Below are 22550 nucleotides of genomic sequence, written 5' to 3' on the forward strand. Positions count from 1 at the left end.
TTGAAAGCATGCAGAGATGAACGTTGGGGTCTATTGCTTTATTGCTGTATACTCCGATGAAATATCTAAGGATGGTTTTGGATCCACCTCTTCATCATCGTCATTTTTCACAAAATAAAACTTTCTTTCAAAATGATTGTTTTCAAAATCCCCTGATCACATTATTTTACTTCTGGTGCCTGAATCAATTTTATATGTTGATATATAATAATAGCAAGCAAGTTATACCAATATAAAATAAAAGTAAACAAGTAATACTGTAAATAAACTGTGCCAAAATGAAAGTATAGTAGTCGGTCGTGAATGTGACTGCCGTGGGACCAGAGTAAGGGCGGGTATGTAAAAAGGCGGATAAATGAATCCTATTTTAAATATCATTATGCACAGCTGTAACAATTACAATATGCACAGAATTATTGTTTTGAGATTCAGCTTTTATTAATTACAGTAAATACACACTATTTACAACATACATTGTTCCACTTTTATTAAGGGGCCCAATGTGTGCCATGAAAACACACCCCACACCATCACACCACCACCACCAGCCTGTAATGTTGACACGCGGCATGATGGATGCATGTACTCATGTGGTTTTCTCCATACCCTAGTCCTCCCATCAGCGTGAAACAGCAGGAACCAGCAGACCAGCCAATGTTTTTCCAATCCTCCAGTGTCCAGTGTTTTCGTTCCTTAGCCCACTGCAACCACAGTTTCTTGTGTTTTGCTGAAAGAAGTGGAACTCTGTTAGGTCGTCAGCTGCCATACCCCATTCATGTCAAGGTATGACGAGTTGTGCATTCTTTTATGGGTCTTTCGGCACAAATGTTGTACTGGACTGTCAGTTGACTAAGTGTAGCCCGTCTATTGCTCTGCACAATTCGTGTCAGCCTCCTTTAGCCTCTTTCATCAATGAGCCGTTTTCGACCACTGGCCTGCTGTTGGCTGGATGTTCTTTGGGTGGTGGACCATCCTTGATGCACACGGGAAACTGTTGAGCGTGAAAAACCCAGCAGCGTTGCAGTTCTTGACACACTAAAACCGGCACGTCTGGCACCTACTACCATACCCCGTTCAAAGGCACTTAAATCTTTTGTCTTGCTCGTTTACCCTCTGAATGGCACACATACAGTACACAATCCATGTCTCAATTGTGTCAAGGCTTAAAAATCCTTCTTTAACCTGTCTCCGCTTCATCTACACTGATTGAAGTGGATTTAACAGGTTACATCAATAAGGGATCATAGCTTTTACCTGGATTCACCTCGTCAGTCTATTTCATGGAAAGAGCAGGTGTTCCTAACGTTTTATACACTCAGTGTATGTATATATATATATATATATATATATATATATATATATATATAATTTATTTTTTTTGACAGAAATGATTCGTTGAAAACTTTGTCAGCATATTAGCAGGAACTTCATCTTTCCAAAGCAACATCCATCAGACTGACCACTTCATGTTAGACAGCATTCATCTTTTATCTCCCTTTTAAATACCAACCATAAGGAATAAGCAGAGTTTTTAATCCCTTTGCTTTTATTAAATTGGTGTATATCCTTTTTAAAGGTTACAAATAACTAGCATCTGGGTCCCTGAGCAGCTCACCTGCTAAAGGTATGACTGCGTGGAGTGTAGGGTGCCATGCAGTCAGTGGAGTGCAGATTTGTGTCCTATTTGTCATTCTATATTGGGGAGAAAACCAAACGTAAAATAAACGGGCGCACAAAATGTATTTTAAAAGATAAATAAAACAGAATCCACGCGGTGACTGAGGAGGTACTTCGTATGACCAATACACCTGTCTCAACTTTCCATCAGCACAGGTGTTATACTTATTCCTCTAGGTCAGGGTCATATTGCAAGATCATAAGTTCAAATACGATAGGTCTTTCGATTAGTTATCACTTTCGATATTTCGGTAGAATCGTAATTGGTGTTGTGTTTCAATACGACAGGTATGCTAGCCTTACATGAACTACGCAACACAAGGGAAACATGTATTTTGAATAGTCTTGAAAATCACTTTTGCGTAATCATTAGTCATGTAAGAGACAGAAAGTATGAGTTTAAATGACCTAACACCCCATTTTCTATCTACCCCACTGTGTGTGTAATTGTATTACTCCCTTGTAATTTACAGGTTTGGAACTGCTCCGTAAACACAGCATTGTGTTACAGACTAATAAAGAATGATTTAATAAGGCTAATTTAATATTTGACTGAGTAATGATTAAATTGGTTAGAACACATGCAACATATTTAAAAAACAAAATATAATGAGCCTAATTATTAAGGGACATTGTGGGCTGTGTTAGGAGACAAAGCAGATATGAAATAATAGTATCTGCCTAAACAGCAACAAAAAGTAAGCATTATAGCATACCACAAATCAAGTGTTAGCAATGGCCAAAAGTGCAACATAGAAATGTCCACTGTAAGGTTGTGTGATCGGGCGGTTGGTGTTTGTAGCAGGAAGGTGTCAGGAGACAAGGTTAAAGTGCAAAAGTCTGGATTTTATTGAAGCTTCGTGGGCCACACTGAATGGTTTCAGGCGACAGTTTTCAAAATAAATAACGGTGAAAATAAAAGTAAGTTTCAAACTTGTACAAAACAACACAAAACAAATAAGCCCCACAGTATGACCAGTATACTCAACTATCCTATACTTTCTTAATTAGCAGGTACACAGCTACCCTCCATCCTCTTTGGGATCCACCTCCAAATGAGCCAGCACCTGTTATTTATAGAGGTTTACCTTGTTAATCCCACCCCTGGACTAGTCCACCACAAAATAAACACCTAACCAGTATTACCACATACATATTTCCGTATATCATGTCTAAAGTTCATCAGTTTACTTTAGTACAACTCATTACAATAATATATATTTTCCCATTGCATTCATAAATATTGCTTTACTCTTTTGAGCTTGCCTACAGCCCCACCCACCCCCATAGACTAACATTAGGCGCGCTCCTGTCTATATGAGTGCTGCCCGTACACCACGCCAGCTTCTTTACTAACCTTGTTGTTTTATTTGTCTACAGGCTGTCTTCCCTGTATCAGCACAGACACCATCCCCTCCCCAGGTAAGTTACAGATTGTATTATTTACTTTTGGGTTCCTTTAAAATTAAACAGTGTAATTTTACATTGTATAAAACCACAATATGAATTCTCCAAAAGTACAGCTTATGTTCTAAAAGTTCATTACAAGTTTTAAAACGGTCCGTGTTCATGGTTAGTGATGGAATATGGAATTCTCTCCATCACATCCACCAAATAAATGTGGGGTGTTAGAAGTTACAATTCTTTAATAAATGGAAATGGGATTTTCAAGAAACAGTTTGAACTGTTCAGTGAAACACATACTGCACTGTATCTACAACATTGAGGTTTGGATGTGAACTGAGTACAGAGAGGCAGAATGTTTCAAAATTATGATTGCATTGAGCAGGGGGCTGAGAGGGAAAGAAACAACAAAACGAACAAAAAAATCAATCCACATTCAATAGCGGCAGTCCACTCTGACTCAAAGCTGGAGCTGTATTACAGCAGCTTTTATTCATGTTGGGTAAGTAAATGAAAACTGCAAAAGTCATTGTTCTCGTACTATTAGACCCACCACTATGTTATTTCTTCCCCAGGGTGCTTGGTGAGACTTGGAGTGAGGCAGGGGTAGCACATTCCTAATTACAAAGCACTTTGTGTTAACAGTTTTTTTTTTTAATATACAGCTACTTTACCCTGGCTCTAAACTACATTACGTCCTATTAAAATCACCTTTGGTACAACACGCATAGCACTTGGTTTCCATGTGGCATGCATTTAAAACAGAAACTACTGTGCAGTTAATGAAAGGCTAAAGGACACCAGACACAATGTGACAAGTGAAAACGGGTAGCGATGCGACAAAATGATAAGTATCGGGAGCGGCACTAGGGCGACAATGGAGAGACAGCCCAGCAGTATCATACCTGGGGGTATGTAGAAGGGAACCACCCCGGTCGCAGCTATTTGATCTCATTCATCTAGCCCAGCAGTGGCTATAATGCGACCCTCAAACTGCTGATGACCAGATTGGGTTGGTCGAGAGGCAGTTAACGGCACTGGACATAACCCGGAATACTTCCCCCACATCGACAAGAAGAGCCTGTTGACCCTTGAGCCCGAACTTGCGGAACACCAGAGAAACCGGTAAGACTGATTTTGGGAAAGGGGGAGCTGAAGAGCAGTTGGAAACCGTGAAGGGACCTTTGGGTGGGGGAAATGGGAAACAGGTTTGACGGAGGTATACATTCTAGAAGAACCCTGATATTCACTGTTTTAATTGCTTGGGTTTTGGGCATATTGCTAGATACTGTCCGAAAAGGAGTGAAATTGAGGCCATGGATTGTCACCTGGTTACCACGGTGAATAATTTATTTACAGCCCCGACTAAAGCGGAATACATAATCCCAGTGGAAATAGAGGGTAAAAATAGTGTGGCTTTATTGGATTCGGGCTGTGGACAGAGTTTGGTCTCGGCTGACTTACTGGGTGACCTAAAAGTGTACGATAAGTATGAAGTGAGGATAATCTGTATTCACAGAGATGTAAAGACATATCCGGCTGCTATGGTCAAACTGAAAATTGGGGCTCATGAATTTGAAACTAAAATGGGGATTTTTCCCAGGTTACTGTATCCAGTAATTGTCAGTCGTGACTGCAAAACTTTCGACCAGTTGTTACAAGCACCGGAGGTCGTAGTGTATGGTGATGAACCACCAGGGCTCTCTAGCGTAGGCAACAAAATATTGTCTGACATTTTCCCTTTCGAGATGGTGCACTAGCGGAACCCGGAAAGACAAGGAAAACTAGGAGCGAATAGAAAAGGTCTCAGGTTAACCCACAAAGACTGCTTGGGGGAAAGTGTACCGCTAAAACATCTGAGCCAGACAAACATTTATCTGAGGCACACCCAGGGGTGGAGAGAGCTGATATGAATGGAAAAGTGTGGGATGAAACACAGTTAGACCCATTGAACTTCAGGAAAGAACAAGTAGAAGATAAGAACTTGCAAAACGCTTTTAACCAGGTCGTTAGTAACGAAGGTGATTATTGGCAGGATAGGGACAGTCATAGCCTGACACATTTTATTATTAAAAACAATTTACTGTATCAGGTAACTAAAACTTGATGAAGGGTAATGGCTTGAGCAGCTGTTGGTTCCGAAGTCACTGCAACAGGTCGTGTTACATTTGGCACATAGTCACCTGTTAGGGGGTCATTTGGGTGTACACAAAACGAGGGACAAAATCATGCACAGATTTTATTGGCCGGGGATTTATCAGGATGTGGAGCAGTTTTGTGTAACCTGTGAACCTGTGATAAGTGTCAGCTAGTGTCAGACCAGAAACCTAAGCAAGCTCCTTTAATTCCATTACCGATAATTGAATCCCCATTTGAAAGAATAGCTATGGATTTAATCGGACCGATTGAAATGTCACTAACAGGTTTTCAATATATTTTGGTCGTATTAGACGACCAAAATAGAGAGCTTTCCTTAGAGGCTGTTCCCCTAAGGAAAGCTAATGCCAAAGTATAGCCCAAGCATTAATACCGATCTTTTCACAGGCTGGGGTCCCAAAGGAGATCCTTACTGATAAGGGTACGCCGTTCATGTCAGCGGTAATGAAGGAAATGTGTAAACTCTGGCATATTCAAAAAATAAATGTTTACCACACTCAAACGGATGGTTTAGTCGAGTGATTTAACAAGACTCTAAAACAGATGTTATAAAAGTAATTCAGGAGGATGGAAGAGATTGGGACAGTGTTTTACCATATATAATGTGTGCTGTCCGAGAGGTTCCCCAGATGTCGACAGGTTTCTCCCCTTTCGAGTTGCTGTATGGTGAGTTACATTTTAAAAATGAGAAACAGACTGGCGAAACTTAATTGTGGTAGCCGAAAATTTGGTGAAAGCACAGGAAACTCAAAAGAAAAATTCTAATGACGGGGCTCAGACCAGAGAGTTTGCCATTGGAGACAAAGTGATTGTGTTGTTATCTTCCCATGTGCACACATTTTTAGCAAAATGGCAAGGCCCCTTCCATGTAATAGAAAAAATAAATGAAGTCAATTACAAGGTTTTCCAGCCAGGGAAACGACAGTCATACCAAATCTTTCACATTAATTTATTAAAACCCTGGAAAGAAAGTGATAATTTGTTCGGCATGATAGAGTAGAGAGAATGGAGGTGGAGTTGGAGAACACATACAGCACAAGGGAGGGTAATAACAAAATTGGGGAGCCGTTGTCAAAAGAATAGAAAATAGCGGTAGAAAATATGATTGAACATAATCGAGTTGTATTTTCTGATCATCCGGGTAAACTGACATACTCGAACATCACATTATAACCCCACCAGGGATTACGGTAAATAGAAAGCCTTACAGGGTTCCTGAGTCAAAGAGAGTCGACATAGCCAGTGAAGTAAAAGTAAAATGTTGGAATTAGGAGTGAGACGGGAATCGAAAAGTGGCTGGTGCAGCCCAGTCGTAATGGTTCCAAAATCTGACAGGTCGATGAGGTTTTGTATTGATTTTCAAAAAGTAAATGAAATAATTAAATTTGATGCATACCCGATGCCGAGGGCTGATGAGTTATTGGAGAAATTGGGCAAAGCCAAGTTTATTACAACATTGGATCTAACCAAAGGTTATTGGCAGGTCCCCTTGTCACCATCCTTTAAAGAAAAGACAGCGTTTTCAACACCCTCAGGCTTGTTTCAGTTCACGGTTCTGCCGTTTGGGCTACATGGCACACCAGCTAACTTTTCAAAGGCTCATGAATCAGATACTTAGGCTACATGAACCTTATGCGGCTGCCTATCTAGATGATGTCGTCATCTTCAGTGTTGACTAGGAGTCTTATGTAGGCAAAGTGGAAGCTGTGCTAAAATCCTTAAGGAAGGCGGCGTTAACTGCTAACAAAAAAATGTGCATTTGCCCGGCAAGAAACTATTTGGGGTTTACCCTGGGCAATGGTTTGATAAAACCACAAAACAGTGGCAGCTATTATGTCCTGCAGTTGCCCAGTTAACAAAAAACAAGTCAGATCATTCTTAGGTTTAATAGGATATTAGCGCAGATGTATTAACGATTTGGCCACCAGAGCTGTACCGCTGACAGAATTAACAAGAGGTTCAGCGTTTATGGACTTAAAAACAGATATATGTTCAGATCCAGTACTAGTAAGCCCAGATTTTGAAAGTCCATTTATTGTACAGACCGATGCATCAGAGGTGGGTTTGGGGGCAGTACTGTCTCAATTGCAGGAGGGGAAAGAACATCCCATTGTGTATCAGGAAGCTGTTGTCCAGTGTCTGGCCGTAAAGTGGGCGATAGAAGCCCTAAGGCATTATTTATGGGGGAGGAAGTTTACCTTGGTCACAGATCATGCACCATTACAATGGTTACACTGCCAAAAAGACCCTATAATTACATGCTGGTTTCTGGCTTTACAATCTTACTGTTGTGAGGTAAAGTACAGGAAAGGCAAGGATCACATAAATGCAGATTTTCTGTCTAGGTTTCCACCAGTTGCAGAGAGTCTGTATGCCTGACCCCACAGGATCGTGCAAAGGGGGAGGGTATGTATGGGAGTGTACTATCCTAACAGAAATATGGGGGCTTTAGGACCCTGGGGTTAGGGTAGGACACTCCATGTTACTGTGACTGAAGGCAATTGGGGGCCATCTTAGTAAAGACCTCCTAAATTGAATAATACACTGACTAATTAAAGATAATGGGAAATGCCGATCACTCTGATCTTGGGGGAGATATAAATGAACCTCAGGTGGGTTATTGGGTGTGAGCAAATAAAGTATTTTGATTACCGGTAAACAGACTTGCCGCCCGGTTATAGTTAGATTCTTGCAAAAGTATAGGCAGTACTCCGAAGGGAATTAAGGTTTTGTTTTGTTTGTTTGTTTTGTGAAGAAAATAAATATACAGGCACCTGTCCTGTTTTCATTTCAAAAGTTGTTGGAGTACTTTATTTTCCACATACGATCGGATTGTTATTTATTTATATATATATATATTTTTTTTTTTTTTTTAAATCCTATTCCACACTGACACAGAATCAAATACAAATACTACAAAATAAAGTAATGCCAAAAACCATATAGTACTAAAATGTTATTTAGTACTACATGTTTTTTGGCAATACTTTATACTGTGGTATTTTGTCATTTGGGTGTACAGTACATATGTTGCATACATAAAAGCATCACTCTTTATAGACTATTTCAATTTGTTAACAATCATTGGCTTACATGGAGTTAATGAAATCCTTGAAAAAAAAAAACTCTGGCCTCACACTTCTACATTATTGTAAGCCTGCTTTAGCTTTCAGGAAAGATGAGACAATGTTAGGACAAGCCTCTTAAATCCATTAGACTTATAATTCATACATTTTGGCAAATACTATCAAGCAGTGTCAAAATTCACAAAGCATTTTTGGCCTGCAAGCATATTGTGGGTGTTGCTTTCAGCTTCTATTAAACACGCACAGCAAGAATAATGCTGTATAATTGAAACTATGACCCAACAAGTGGCCACATGCATGGAATTTGTTTACAGGTTCCTGTCCTGCGATCAACACCCACTTTAATTTGCCCTAAGAGTAGAAGCTGTAAACTCCAGCTGAATCAATGTTGCTCTAGAAACCTTCCAAAAGCTGGTATCTATTGCGGCTTTCATCAGAATAAATACCCTGGATAAAGCCTTCTCCTACTGTTTAGATGTAAACATTTTCGAACAAATGTGCATGTTTGGAGATAATGGAAAGCCAAACATGCTCAGCAGAAGACATAGCAGCAGGAATTTGTAACTCTTGCATGTGACTTCAGAGGCATCTGAGCAGCCTAACTGGATGGATTTTAACTGTGCTACTTATCCATGTGTGCAGTGTGTTCTTCCCACAGGATGGGATACACTGTGCTTGTTATGCGATTTCCTCAAGAAATTAAAGAAAGCGATAAACTGTTTTTTTTTTTTAATTATTATTCCAGAGGAATAACAAAATGCTATGGATTGCTGGAACTATAAACATATGTTGTAAGGTGGATGTTACTGGTTTTAGTTTGAATTTGAACTTGAAAAAAGTATACGTACCCTGTTGTGATGTGAAATTAACATAAACGAGTCAAAACTAACTAATTATATCATGTTCTGCTCTATTATTCCTTCTCATATTCTTATTCCCAAATACATGGCATTTTCTCCTCTATTATTAGCAACAAAACAAAAGTCGGAACTTGACAAAGCCATTTCAGGTTTTTTTTTTTTTTTTTTTTTTAAATACAACAACTTGTATACAACAATACCTCTCACACCCACGCTGTAAATCACAAGTAAGATACCCAGACGACCAAAATGAATGCCATCAAATAAGAGCCTTCATAAAGACTAAAATACTACATATTTCTAATATAACTGCACGTGTCCAATAGCTAAGTCTCAATACTAGGTACAAGCTTAAATAGTACATATCTGTCATGTTCAAAAGAAAATTAATGAAAAGAATATCATGAAACAATACATGGCATGGAAAGGACCATTTAATAGAACGAATTGTTTGAAATCTAAATTACACCAGAATTGTAATCAACTGTATATAATATGCATTATACAATAATATATTCAGCAAAATGCATTGCACACTATTTATAATAGCATTCATTTGTCTTTGATTCCTAAGAGAAAGTCACCTGATCTTAGCTGTCACAATGTTTTCCTAAATCATTCAGCATGTTTAAACAAGGACTATTCTGTACACGCACATTGTTGTATTGTTACTGTTATTTGCTTTTAAATGAGACTCAACTTTTTCCCTAGGTAAAGTTGCATTGACTGCTCATACAACCAAACATTTGACTAGGGTACATTATGTGTTAGGAAAGAATTTTCAACAGTTTAGTATGTGTTTATTAGATTACTATGTTTCAAGCATTTTAAATTAAACAATAAAAGTTAACTTAAACAGCAACCTAGCCATGGGAACATACGACTGGGATAAATAATTTTGTTCAGTTAGACAGTGAGTTTGACAGTGCACATGGTGCGTGTTTATAACGTTAAACATCCCGTTGTTGTCAAACTTATTATAAAATAAACATATATAAGCACATTTATAATTATCTTCTTGTTTCAAACAATATTGCAGCACAACTAAACATTTTCAAATAAAATGTGATAATGTATAAATGCATTTTGCTGTGCCTGTGATTTGTTTTATTAAGTATAAAGTAAATAATTATTTTATAGTACCGGATACAGTACAGTAATCACGCAAGGCAAATGTTTGTTTAAACAATGCGCACTTTAATACTTATGTGTAGGACTCCCTAGCATGCTAATTGACAATAGCATATACCAAGCATGCAGCGTATTTAGAGAAAGTGCCTGTGTTACATCTACATATAAAAAGAATGTAACGTAACTTTCATCGCTGTAGTCCCTCATTAAAGAAGTCTGCCTTTCAAACACATCTTGTCATGTCATGAAATAGCTCCGCCATCCCTTTGAAGCCACTGATTTATCGGCAGGGTCTTGAAAATCCCAGATGGGTATTAAGAGTTCAGAATCTGACAAGAAGCTTTGTTTGCAAAGGTACTGGCTGACACTGGGCAGATAAATCTCAGTCATTTTTCCAGTATAGCACAAGCAGAGTGAAAATGTTCACGTAAAGTCATGCTTTAATCGTATAATTATTTTAATAATGACAAGTTCAAATGTTTTCAGACACTTACCTTGTCTCCTCCACGGGGTGCATAGGAAAACAAGCAATACAAAACGAGAGAAAAGATCGGTGTGTTTGTTTTTAGTTTTGTGTTGTTGTTCTGTCGCTCTTCAAGGACGAGGTGAAATCCCTTTGCTGGTCATCAGGCGGCTTCAGAGACAAACAACAATGTGAGAGCAAATAACAGAAAGGCAAAGCGACTGGAAACAATGGGGGAGGAGAGAATAATAATTTTTTAAAAAAACCTTTCTGGATACCATTTACCTTAGCACGCAGTCTGCAGACTTAATTTAGTTATCTTTCAATCCTCTGAAAAATACCACGTTCCCTTCCTTGGACCTTCGTGTGTGCACCGAGTTAAGATAATTTTTCTTGTCAATAATGACACAGTTCTGTAATGTCATGTACTGTATAAAAGGCAAATGCAATAGCATGCCACAGTGCACAGTTAAACAAGGTCCGTTTCTGTTTTAGAAATTAGAGTTCACAGATCTCATTGAATCGCTATACAATCTCGTTTTAAGAGCCCTGTATACGTGCTCCTGTACCGGAACATCAGAGACTTTTCTTAGTTTTTGACGGGAGCAGAAGACTGAAGTGACATAAATAAGTAGTGTGACCAAGGGTCAGTCCTTAAAGTCCAATGGGGACCACCTGATTATTCATTTGTCATCGTCCTTTGATGCTCTCAAACTTTCTCTTAAAATAGCCCCTAATAATCTAGAAGGGCTGTTCAAAGAGGCAATCACCTAGGTATTGTATTTACACGTGTATATACAATACAAAGCTTTTAATGTCAAGTGCAATAACCGTTCTGTCAGTCCAGATCCTTATTTCCTTATCAGTTTTTTAAACTCCTTAAATTAGCGGTAAGGTAAAGTGATTTCACTATTAAGAATATTAAGCATTTAAACAGCCTGCCTATAAAATTAACGTAATCACTTAACATATATAAAATAGGGTCGCAGCTGTTGAATTTCCAGAAGCATCAATGGAAAGTATGTACTGTATCCTCAATTCCTGATCCCTATCGTTCTGCTGTATATTACGCAGCTAATCTGGAGAAGGGAGAACGCACATGGCTTAGTCTGATTTTCTGTCTCTCAGAATAGATTTCCTGTTCGTTTTCTTCATTCTCTTGTGTAATATTGACACTTTGAAGAAGTCTAGTCCACTGGAGAGGTCTTTTTTTTTTTTTTTTTTACAACGGTCAATGAAAAACATGCAGTATAGGACATTGCCCTCCCGCAAGTATTAGGAATATGGGTTGTTGAACACCCTAAAAAAAGCATGTGTAGGTGTTTAATTGTGCATCACATTGTGTTAAAAAAAACACATACACTAAACCAAACCTTTTAACATGTTTCTGTCTCAAAAGGCTTAACAGTTTATTTCCAGTAGGGGAACAAAAATAAATAAATAAATAAATAAAAACTTTTTAACCAGCTAGGAACCTATAATTGTATGTAGTATTTGCTACAGCATAAAAAAATTTTTTTTTAAACTATATATATATATATATATATATATATATATATATATATATATATATATATATATATATATATATAGTATATATATATATATATATATATATATATATATATATATATATATATATATATATATATATATAAAAGAGCACATAATAGGGGGACAAGTTAATGGTTACACTCTGATGTGCCAATTATCATGGTTAGACAGGAATATGAGAAGTTTACTGAGGCCACAGGGGTCACCACGATTTGGAGGTAGTGAAAATAAAAGTTCAGTTTTTAACAACGGTCTTCTCATTGCTATGTGGCGGGAGCATGGCTGTTTGTGCTCACACCTTCGCTGAAGTGTGCTGTAGTTGATAGACAATACAAGTTTTACAACATCCTTTTTTGACTGGTTTTGTGTTATAACAGCTGCTTATATGTTTATCTTGTGAAAGAATGAGCTACAAATACATGTTATTATTGTTCAATACCATTTTTATATTTTATATATATATATATATATATATATATATATATATATATATATATATATATATATATATATATATATATATTAAAATACAGATCTGATAGAATTGTGTATTCTGGTATCTGCAACCATGACCTTGCAGACACATAATCTAATAGAATCTGTACTCTGCCTTGTAAAAAAAACAATGGCGAGCATGACCTACTTCCATTTAACAGATTTCTTTGAAAAGTAAAAAGAACCAAGTGCAAACTATGGAACTGTACAAAAACTCTATCCAAACCAGTACAATTCCTACTTTGAGGCAAAAACAGTAGATTTTTTTAATGCATGTCATGACTGACTATATACCCTGTTTGTTTTTTGGAGTTTGACTGAAAGCACTAGAAATTAAGCCCTCTTTAGTTATCCACAGAACTGGGATTGCTTGCCTGTTCCAGAGGGGCCATTCTCTTAAGCGGATGATGGAGCAGGTGCTTTTCCGTGACCATGCACATCTCTACCTCTTTATTTTATTCATTTTGTGATGTAGACCGCTGTCCATCGAGCTATAAACTGCAACCACCCAAGCCAGATTCAAGGCCCTCCTGCTGCTGAATAACATCTATCACATATAACTCTGCTTTATAAAGTCCCAATATGGATTCTACAGTTGTCTTTCACTGAATTCAAACTAGTGACTTAAAAAAAAAAAATGTCTACCCAAGCCCTACACATATATAATCTTACCACTCCTGAAGGTGGAATCCTTTGTTCTTTACATAACAATTATGCAGGTTATGCAAAAGTGCACTCACATCAATGACTATCATTTCCATTTATTAAGAATAAAAGTACAGTATTAAAAAAGGCTGAATAAGTTGGGTCAAACAAAAAGTGCTACCTCTGCCCTCTAGTGTCAAGGGGATGCTATGACAGCATCTCTTAATGAGGTATTGGAAGACCCTGCCATTCAATGCTGTATCCCTGTCATACTTCACAGACAAAATGCCTTTTGAATATAATTTTTGCAGTAATAAATCATCATAAATGGACGTTGTCGGATATGGGGTTGTGTCACTCATATTTGTTTTTAGAGGATGCGGAAAAGCACTTGGGGTTAAACAAAGTGCAATGAAGGAAGTGTAGTTCAGGCAGTGCATCCTGTTCAACAGAAACACAAACAGTGTTAAACTGTGCCACCCTGTGTCGTTCATTTAAGAGGATCCTCTTAAAAATAAACTCCATTAACATTGTCTTATTTGTGTTCTTTTATGTTGAGAAATGGGGAAAAATGGTCTAAGGCATAAAATGGCCAACTGAATTACTTTTTACATTTTAAGTTTGAAAACAGTTTGAACTGACTGAACCAGGTAAGAAAGGGCTGATTAACATTCAATATTCAATTATTGTTTGACCAGGATAAGAACCCACTGAGATGTGCATCTCGTTTGCAAAGGGGGCCTATAAATTACAACTGTTAACATTACAACATAAGACATTCTTAAACAACAAACTAAACAATACCCTCCACATTTATTAGAAATGCATGTACAGTGCACTCCATTTATAAGAATCACATCCGTCCCAGATGATTCGATTCTTATAAGCGGTTGATTCTTGAAAGCGGACGGATATGATTGCTGTGGTGCAGAATCAGTATGTTAGTATGAGAATGGTAAAACCTTGTTCCCTGCAGTGTAATGGGTTGACCACTAGATGTCATGAGTTCCCGCATGTATGCACTCCCACGAAAAATCCACAGTTGCTTTTCCTTAACGAATTAAGGATAATGGTCAATTGGTTAACTGTCTGCTTGTTAAAGTTAATGGCACCTCGATAAAAAGGGCTTAGCCGACAGCTTTGTGATGGGTGTATAAAGGAGTAAGGAAGCACACAAATTGTTTACTTAGTGCTCCATTTGAGAGCTAGGTTTATTTTGTTTATTTTATTAGCGGTTGTTTCGCCATCGCAGTGTAAGAAAAATAAAACCAACACCAGTTTAAAACTGTAAATCAAGACTCCAGCCTGATAATTTACACTGTCCTCGGCCACTCTGTCACATTGCAATTAGCAAAAGCGTGCCATCAGCAGTTTAAATACAGTATACAGATGTCAATGGTGCTCAATCACTGAGGACAATACATCAAAACAAGTCCTCGTGGGTAAACAGCTTGGTATATGATCACGATTATGTTTACTCAAGGCTGCAGAATCCTATTTTACTACAGTATACTTGAGAAGCGATCGTCTCATGAGGGTGCCTAGTTCTGTTACGATGCAGATCTCACAGTTTTTCATTAAGCAGAGATGCAAAGCTCTGCAATCCCCCCCCCCTCCTCCTCCTCACCGCGCCGCACAACAATCCCACTCCCTCTACATGCATATCACACAATAACACTGCTGTATTCAGTATGTATTCAATGAATGTGTATCAATTTATTGAAACAAATTTTCACTAACAGAGAACACAAAAAACATACCTGCACAATGCAGTGGTGCAGTCATGCTTGATTACAAACAATGCAGTGTTTCCTACAACATTGCACTATCCACACTGCATACGGTTCTAATCACGCAACATGTCAAATTAAAATTACATGTAGTCCGTTTGCCCTGAAATGATTCTTATAAGTGGATTGCTTGATTCTTACAAGTGGAGTATTTTGCATTGGTTGGTATAGGAATGATTTTGTCCCAGTGGTTTTGAACAATATGTGGTTGATTCTTATATCTTTTATATGTTTCTAACACTTGAAATGTATTTGCTTACGATTGTAAGTCGCCCTGGATAAGGGCGTCTGCTAAGAAATAAATAGTAATAATAATAATAATAATAATATCAGTGATTCTTATAAACAGAGTGCACTTTATAATTATGGATGTGCAATTCACATCAGTTTATGAGAACCTCCTTTACCAGTCATTATTATGTGCTGCCATCTAAATAGTGAAGATTTTTAGGTTATTATCAATACTTTTTTCAACACTCTAACCCTAGTGGAGGTAGGTATAGGTTAATGATTACAATCTGGTGTTATAGCTATACTTATAGATAAGACATGTTTCTTAGAGCTCTATTGAGACCACATGGGTGCTTTAAACTCTAGGTGTAATGACTGGAACAGAAAATGATGCATACAGATTCTAAACTCGTCCCTTGCAAATAGGGCAAAACTGCATTTTTGGCTATTTTCAGATTAAGTGAAACAATTAATGCCCAAAGGGAAATACATAATATGGTAATGAACAAACCTGATCTCTGATAAGCAGGGAGATATGAAGAGGCTAATGGGCATTTTTGCCTTTCTCGAATTAACATATGTTTCAAACAGTAACATGTAAAGCAAAAAAGGCAAAAGTGGTACTTCCTGTTTACAAAATCCTTAGTTCAGCATGGCAGTCTCTATAAGGGGCAGTCTGTTTCTTGTTATACACACATGTTTTCAAAAAGATATTGTGCTACTGCAATTCCAGTTGCATAGAAACAGTACTTTACAGACCAGGGAACTCCAATGTGATCGTTAACCTCAAGCAAAGTTTTTTTTTTTTTTTAAATAGTAACATTTTGGCAGCACAAAGTATGACCACAAATGCAAAAAGCACAAAACTGAAAAAAATGGGTTAAAGAGTGTGGATTGTAAAAAAAAGTCTTCTTACACTGCACCATAATGCCCTGTATAACGTGTAAAATCATTGCACCATAATGCCCTGTATAACGTGTAAAATCATTGCACCATAATGCCCTGTATAACGTGTAAAATCATTGCACCATAATGCCCTGTATAACGTGTAAAATCATTGCACCATAATGCCCTGTATAACGTGTAAAATCATTGCACCATAATGCCCTGTATAACGTGTAAAATCATTGCACCATAATGCCCTGTATAACGTGCAAAATCATTGCACCATAATGCCCTGTATAACGTGTAAAATGTAATTGCAAGTGATTTTTTTTTTCAGTTTTCCGAAAGTAACATTTTAGCAGTTTCGCCCTATTAGCAGCTAAGGGACAAACTATAAGATGTATACCTTAGTTATGATAAAATACATATTTTATACTTAGCAAGCTCTTTAATGTCTGATTGGTTTGAACAGCAGGAACAAGGAAGTTGTCTCTGAAGTTTCAGAAATGAGTGGTGAACTATAAAGTTGAACCCTTGCCAGTTCAGCTATCAATCTGCAGGTACATGTATTAGGTACATTGATTATAAAGAACGTGATCACAGTGAGAACTTTATGGAGACATAAATCCCACCTAAGCAGACAAGATGCACTTACATTAGTAACTTCTATCACCCTTCCTCAGTCTGAGTAATGGCATGCGGTTTATCACACCTCTCCTGTAGCACAAGTCAAATTCAATGACAGGTGCACTTTACTATAGAATGGCTTGATACCTTTAAGTGATATTTTGAACAACTATGGAATTTAACATGGGCAACACACAAATTGTGATACTACAAAAGTCCTTTTATTTTTACAAATCATGTAATTTTTTTTTTTTTTAAAAAGCAACTGACTAAACAGTCTTAGCTTATGTTAACTGATCCATAAAATATTACAAAAAGGAGTGGTTATGATTTAATCTTCATTGGCTAAAACAACATTTTACTAACATGACCTGCTGCTGGGTGTGGTAAGTTTAAACTAGCTTAGTGAATTGTTTTGCTTTTACTATTAGGACACTACTTAAAACTACTGAAATCTGACAGATTTAAATATGATCTACTAAATACAGGACAAAGTAGGCTACAGTTCTGCCTTGTCCCACATTAACTTGCTGGCTATCCATCATCCACAGCGATATCATCCTTAAAATAGTACCATTTAACCCATACAATAGGGGTTATTTCCAAAACTTGGTAGATGATTTACTGCATTTAACATTTTCTGAAATATAAATTGTGCCATTGTGAATCACCTTTTTAGTTCCAGATCTTTATTTACAGAGATTTTCCAAACTGTCAATCTCAACTGTGTGATGAAATATCAAATATATAGGGGAGTGCTCTAACCTTGAAAAGACACCACATGGTTTGAAAACTGAAACTCCATGGGCCTCATTTACCAAAGGGCACTAAATTTAGATTTAGCGTGCACGTAAAATAACGAGCCTAACGTGCGCGATAAATCTAAATGTACTTTCCTATTTTCTAACATAGAACGTATTAATTTACATGCACCGTATTTGGCTAATTTACTGGATAATGTCAGAGACTTACCCGTGACCACAGAGATATCAAACGCCCCAGCAGTCCTGGCATATATTTTGGTCAGTAGCTTATTGTGAGATGGAGGTGGCTTACATTGACCGAAAATGAGCAATCAGCAGACACATCACTCAGCAACAAGACAGGCAGAGGCAACATAAATTGAAAATGCACTGCTTCCCTTTTAATTTTAACATGTATTCCTTGCCCTTTTCCTTTTTCCTTTAATGCATATACCAGGGGTGACTAAACTTCCTGACCCTACGAGCCGCATACCAAAATTTCCATCTGGTCGAGAGCCGCAAGACACGTACTATATTATTATTATTATTATTATTATTATTATTATTATTATTATTATTATTTATTTATTAGCAGTTGTATGCAAAAAATACATATAAAAAATGACAGTACAATTAAGAGCAAGATACAAAATACAAAGACTTCAGTCCTAATAAAATCAAATACAAAACACAGTACGATTATATATCTGGGCAATTCAAGAGCAGGTAAGTGTTAATAGTTACATCAGGGTTAGATACAAGTGCAAGTGAAATACAAGATACTACAGATTGGGTTGCAAGATTAAATACAGTAAAATAGGGAGCAGATACGTGCAAGTTTTAAGTGTATTAAAGGCAGAGTGCTATATTGTCCAGAAGCGAAGAGTTGAGTTTTACAAGTGTTATCTGAAGAGGTGTGTCTTGAGGAGGCGCCGGAAACATGATCAGGGACTGGGCAGTCCTGACATCCATAGGAAGATCGTTCCACCACTGCAGGGCGAGGGTGGAGAAGGAGCGGGCTCTGGAGGCAGGGGAGCATAGCGGAGAGACAGCCAGTCTTCTACTGCAGGCAGAGCGGAGAGGTCAGTGGGGTGTAGTGTGAGATGAGGGTCTGGAGGTAGCTGGGTGCAGTCTGGTCAAGGCATCGGTCTGCTCAGAGACTGCTGTTAATATTGTCAATGCTCGTAGGTACTTCTCCACTGCACCTGGCAGCAGACTTACACCATTGAACAGTTGGGTCTTGGCCTCACGGTTGTACGTTTTCTCAAGGGCCATATCAGATGTTTGTCACACTGTGAAGTGTCCATCTCGAAAAGCACTGGCAACATCAGGAACCTTGGAAGGTAGTTCTCTTATGGCAGTCAAGTAATGTGGAATACATGAAACATACTTGAAATGCTTTGCAGATACCAAATATGGAAGTATTTTCTCAACATCACCCAGTTGGTGCTCCCAAAGGCCAGCTTGTTTAGCGTGAATGTAATGCTTTAAAATCATTACCATGTCCATGTACATAAGCCAGAGTTTTGCATTTGGAGATTTGCATTGCTCTTCATTAAACTCAGTCATCAAACTCTATATTTTCTTTAAAGGCTCTGATGCACTTGAGCATGCCTTAGATGCATTCTCTGAGTCCTTTTCTGAAAATGCATCTGTGAGTTGAAGGAGGCTGTGAGAAAGTAATGAGAAACATTCAAGGTCTTTGTCTACTCTACTTGCCAACCGCTTCTCAAAGGACTCCCAGTGTAATATAAACATAGCGCTATGAATCACGCTATGTGCCCTCAGCATTGCATAATAATTCTGCCTTCCATGATCTTATTGGCGGTACTTCGTAAGCAAACATCACTTTCCACAAGCAAGTCTTCTATGCCAGTTTTCTTTATGAGGTATCCAATGGCACCCATAAAGTTCAGGACAATATGAAAGCCATCCATACAAAGTATTACCTTGTTGTACTTCTCCAGTTTCTTTTTTTGTAAATCAAGGGCAATTTCAATAATGGCTTGATGTAACAATTGTGAATTCTTGGACCACTTTTCTGGAGACATTCATACAGTACTCAATTGACTGTTCAACAACATCAGGATGTGTAGGTGATAGTGGGGGAAAAAGGTCCAAATCCAATGCCAGTTGCTTGAATGTCCACTGAGATCAGAAAACCCTGAAATGCAGTCCAGGTAGGAGCCAGGAAATCACATTGTGTTACACCCGGGAGAAGGATGGGACAGAGCTGTACTAGGTTCCACAGACAGCTGAGGTGATCCAGTGGCTCACTTGCATCGTCAGGGTGTTTAACATCTATTGCTATACCAGCAAGGGATCGACTCTTTTGCCGATCTTTCAGGGTCAGGTAGCTGTTGGTAGTTTGAAATGCTTTTGGATCTTTGATAGCAGTATCACATGTTTTAAGCAGTGGTATGCTCGCCACAGATTGCGTTTCTTCACCTCCATTCATGTACTGATAAATTGAATGTGTAGTGCACTCATGAAAATCGAAGTTGTCAATAGCACACTGTGTAAATCTACCTGACTTCAAATTTTCTGGTATGAATATCCCATCTTGATAGACCTAGTCATCAATCGCTGTTGCTACTGTGGTTGCAGATCTCTCTGCATCTTGATAACTGATGCTGTCACCAGATCTATTCAGGAGTGTAATGGTTTCCTTACTTCTTGTTTTAAGTTTATGAAGGTCAGTGCCTATGTCACACCCCCAAAAGAAATAGCCAGACTACACCACATTATGTTTAAAGAAAATAAGGAATTCTGTTCTATTATAATTACCTTCTACTTCCATTGACAGAGGTTCGCATCAACAAAGGGGGACAGCAAATAGCCCACATCAAAGAACACAAATGAGAAGCAATATGCAATTCTTTATTAAAAACAGGTAATATTCAAAACTTGGCATTAGTATAGCACACCTCGTCACCAACAAGAAAAGTCAAAGTAGCACAGTAAAATAATGTGCATGACCAGTCCTTATTCAATATTGCACTTGCCCTGGCTGGATTGTCAGTAGGGGACATGGTTCCAATCTCCTGCCACCCCAAATTTCAAAACTGCTCAATTATCCCTTTCCCCAACAGGGGGCGCCACTCCACCACCGAGTCCAAGCCAACAGACTAAGAACACTGAGCCTTCACAGAATCAATTGAGTGGAGAAATAAACGGTTTCAATCTGCAACAGAGCAGGGCCTCCACTCTCGATCTAAAATAGGATATTGAACACGACACAGGTTTCCTGATAAAAATAAAGCAAAGGATCAGTGCACTTAAAGACATTTCAATTCATCTGCTAATTTATACAACAAATTAAAATAATAAAACCAGAGAGATTACTATTAAGCAAATTACTAATTAATCACAAACATATCTATAACCATATATCAATACACATCTAAATCTATATATAAATACACAGTATAATCTAGAAACAGATATAACCTAGCAGCATATACAACCTAGCAGCTTTATGTAGTTTAGCAACAGATACAGTCTAGCAGCATTACAATTTAGCAGCATTGTCTAGTGTAGCAGCCAAGTATAATCCAACAGCATTTGTAGCAGTAAAATACAGCCCGGCATCAGTTTAATTCTGGCTGTAATGTAAGGCAGGGAACAGGGAAAAGACTCCGCTGATAAGTTATAATAAAAAGTAACAATAACTCAGCGAGGTGGTGTGTGACTCTACTGCAATTTAATCATAATGCACCACAACAACACACTTAACTGGTGGATAACGACCCACAACTCCCAGTCCAGCGTCTTGGGCAACTCTCTCAAAGTACTCGTGCTTTTTACTTCTCTCCAGTCAACGCCGCTCAGCTGGTCGTCTTCAGCTCCTCACGTCCCGATTTCTCTTTAGTCTCGTTCCCAGTACACCAAGTGTCCCGTACTGCTGCAAACAACACCCCAAATTCCTCACATCCTGGTCCCGTGACGCTACCTGCAACACTCTGATCTCCTTGCTTTCTTTAGTCTTGTATCCGTTTTGTTCTTTTCTCTATCCCCGCGTTCTGCTTTCTGCCTATCTTTCTTTTCGTTCCGCCATGTTCTAACTTCATTTCCTCACTTTGTTTTCTGAACTGCGTCTCCCAATATCCTCTTTTTTTTTTAGTTTTTTTTCTTTTTCCTCCCTCTTTATAGTGCACAGCTGATTAAATTATTGTCCACACCTGCGATCCAAACAGTGATTTCAAGCGGTAGACACCGGTGGCGTTGCCATAGGAACAGGAAACACAGCGTGTGTACGAAAACGTAAAAGCAAAATAAATCATTAAATTAATCATTCCAACAACACATTGTGAAAAAAGGAAAAATAAATACAACATTCTAAAAATCACAACAATATAATTCAATAAATCACATACACCTTTGTCACCTACATGCTTGGATAGGCTATTGCTCACACCTTCAGTTGCAGCTGCATATGAAATGCCCATTGGGGGAAGTTGAGACTGATGCTCCTTTGTTGTGAGCTGTGGCTTAGGTTCATTTTCAGCTTCCCAGTGCTCATGAGTTTCTGAAGCTGAATTGTGTGAAAAGGAGACGTTAACTGCACTGTGTAGATCAGATGTGTTGCGCTGCGATTTGTCTTTCCTATATTTCTACTGTCTGTCGGCTTTACGTTTATCTTTTCATTCTGACCTAAAGTTTTTGCAGAGTGATAGGACATTGAGTTAAATTGTGCTGGGGTGTCAATAGCCATTTCATCCTCACTTTCTTCAAAGTATTCAGACTGATATAAACTTTGTACTTCATAAAGCAAGCTCCCTACACAAAGGTCTGATGAACTC

General features: G+C 38.1%; 1 protein-coding gene across 2 annotated transcripts in view; it reads right to left on the reverse strand.

Moving 5' to 3' along the window:
* The window catches only part of LOC117419822 (transcription factor SOX-5-like), a 231395-nt gene extending 220176 nt beyond the window's left edge, over nt 1-11219 (reverse strand). For both annotated transcript variants that reach the window (XM_058986152.1, XM_058986153.1), the window contains exons 1-2: nt 11064-11219; nt 10810-10949 (exon numbers count right to left, since the gene is read on the reverse strand). The gene's annotated coding sequence lies outside the window, so the exon portion shown is untranslated. The remainder of the gene's footprint in view (nt 1-10809; nt 10950-11063) is intronic.
* Between the last annotated feature and the right edge of the window lie 11331 nt (nt 11220-22550).

This window comes from Acipenser ruthenus, chromosome 14, assembly GCF_902713425.1.
Source record: "Acipenser ruthenus chromosome 14, fAciRut3.2 maternal haplotype, whole genome shotgun sequence".
Classification (NCBI taxonomy): Eukaryota; Metazoa; Chordata; class Actinopteri; order Acipenseriformes; family Acipenseridae; genus Acipenser; species Acipenser ruthenus.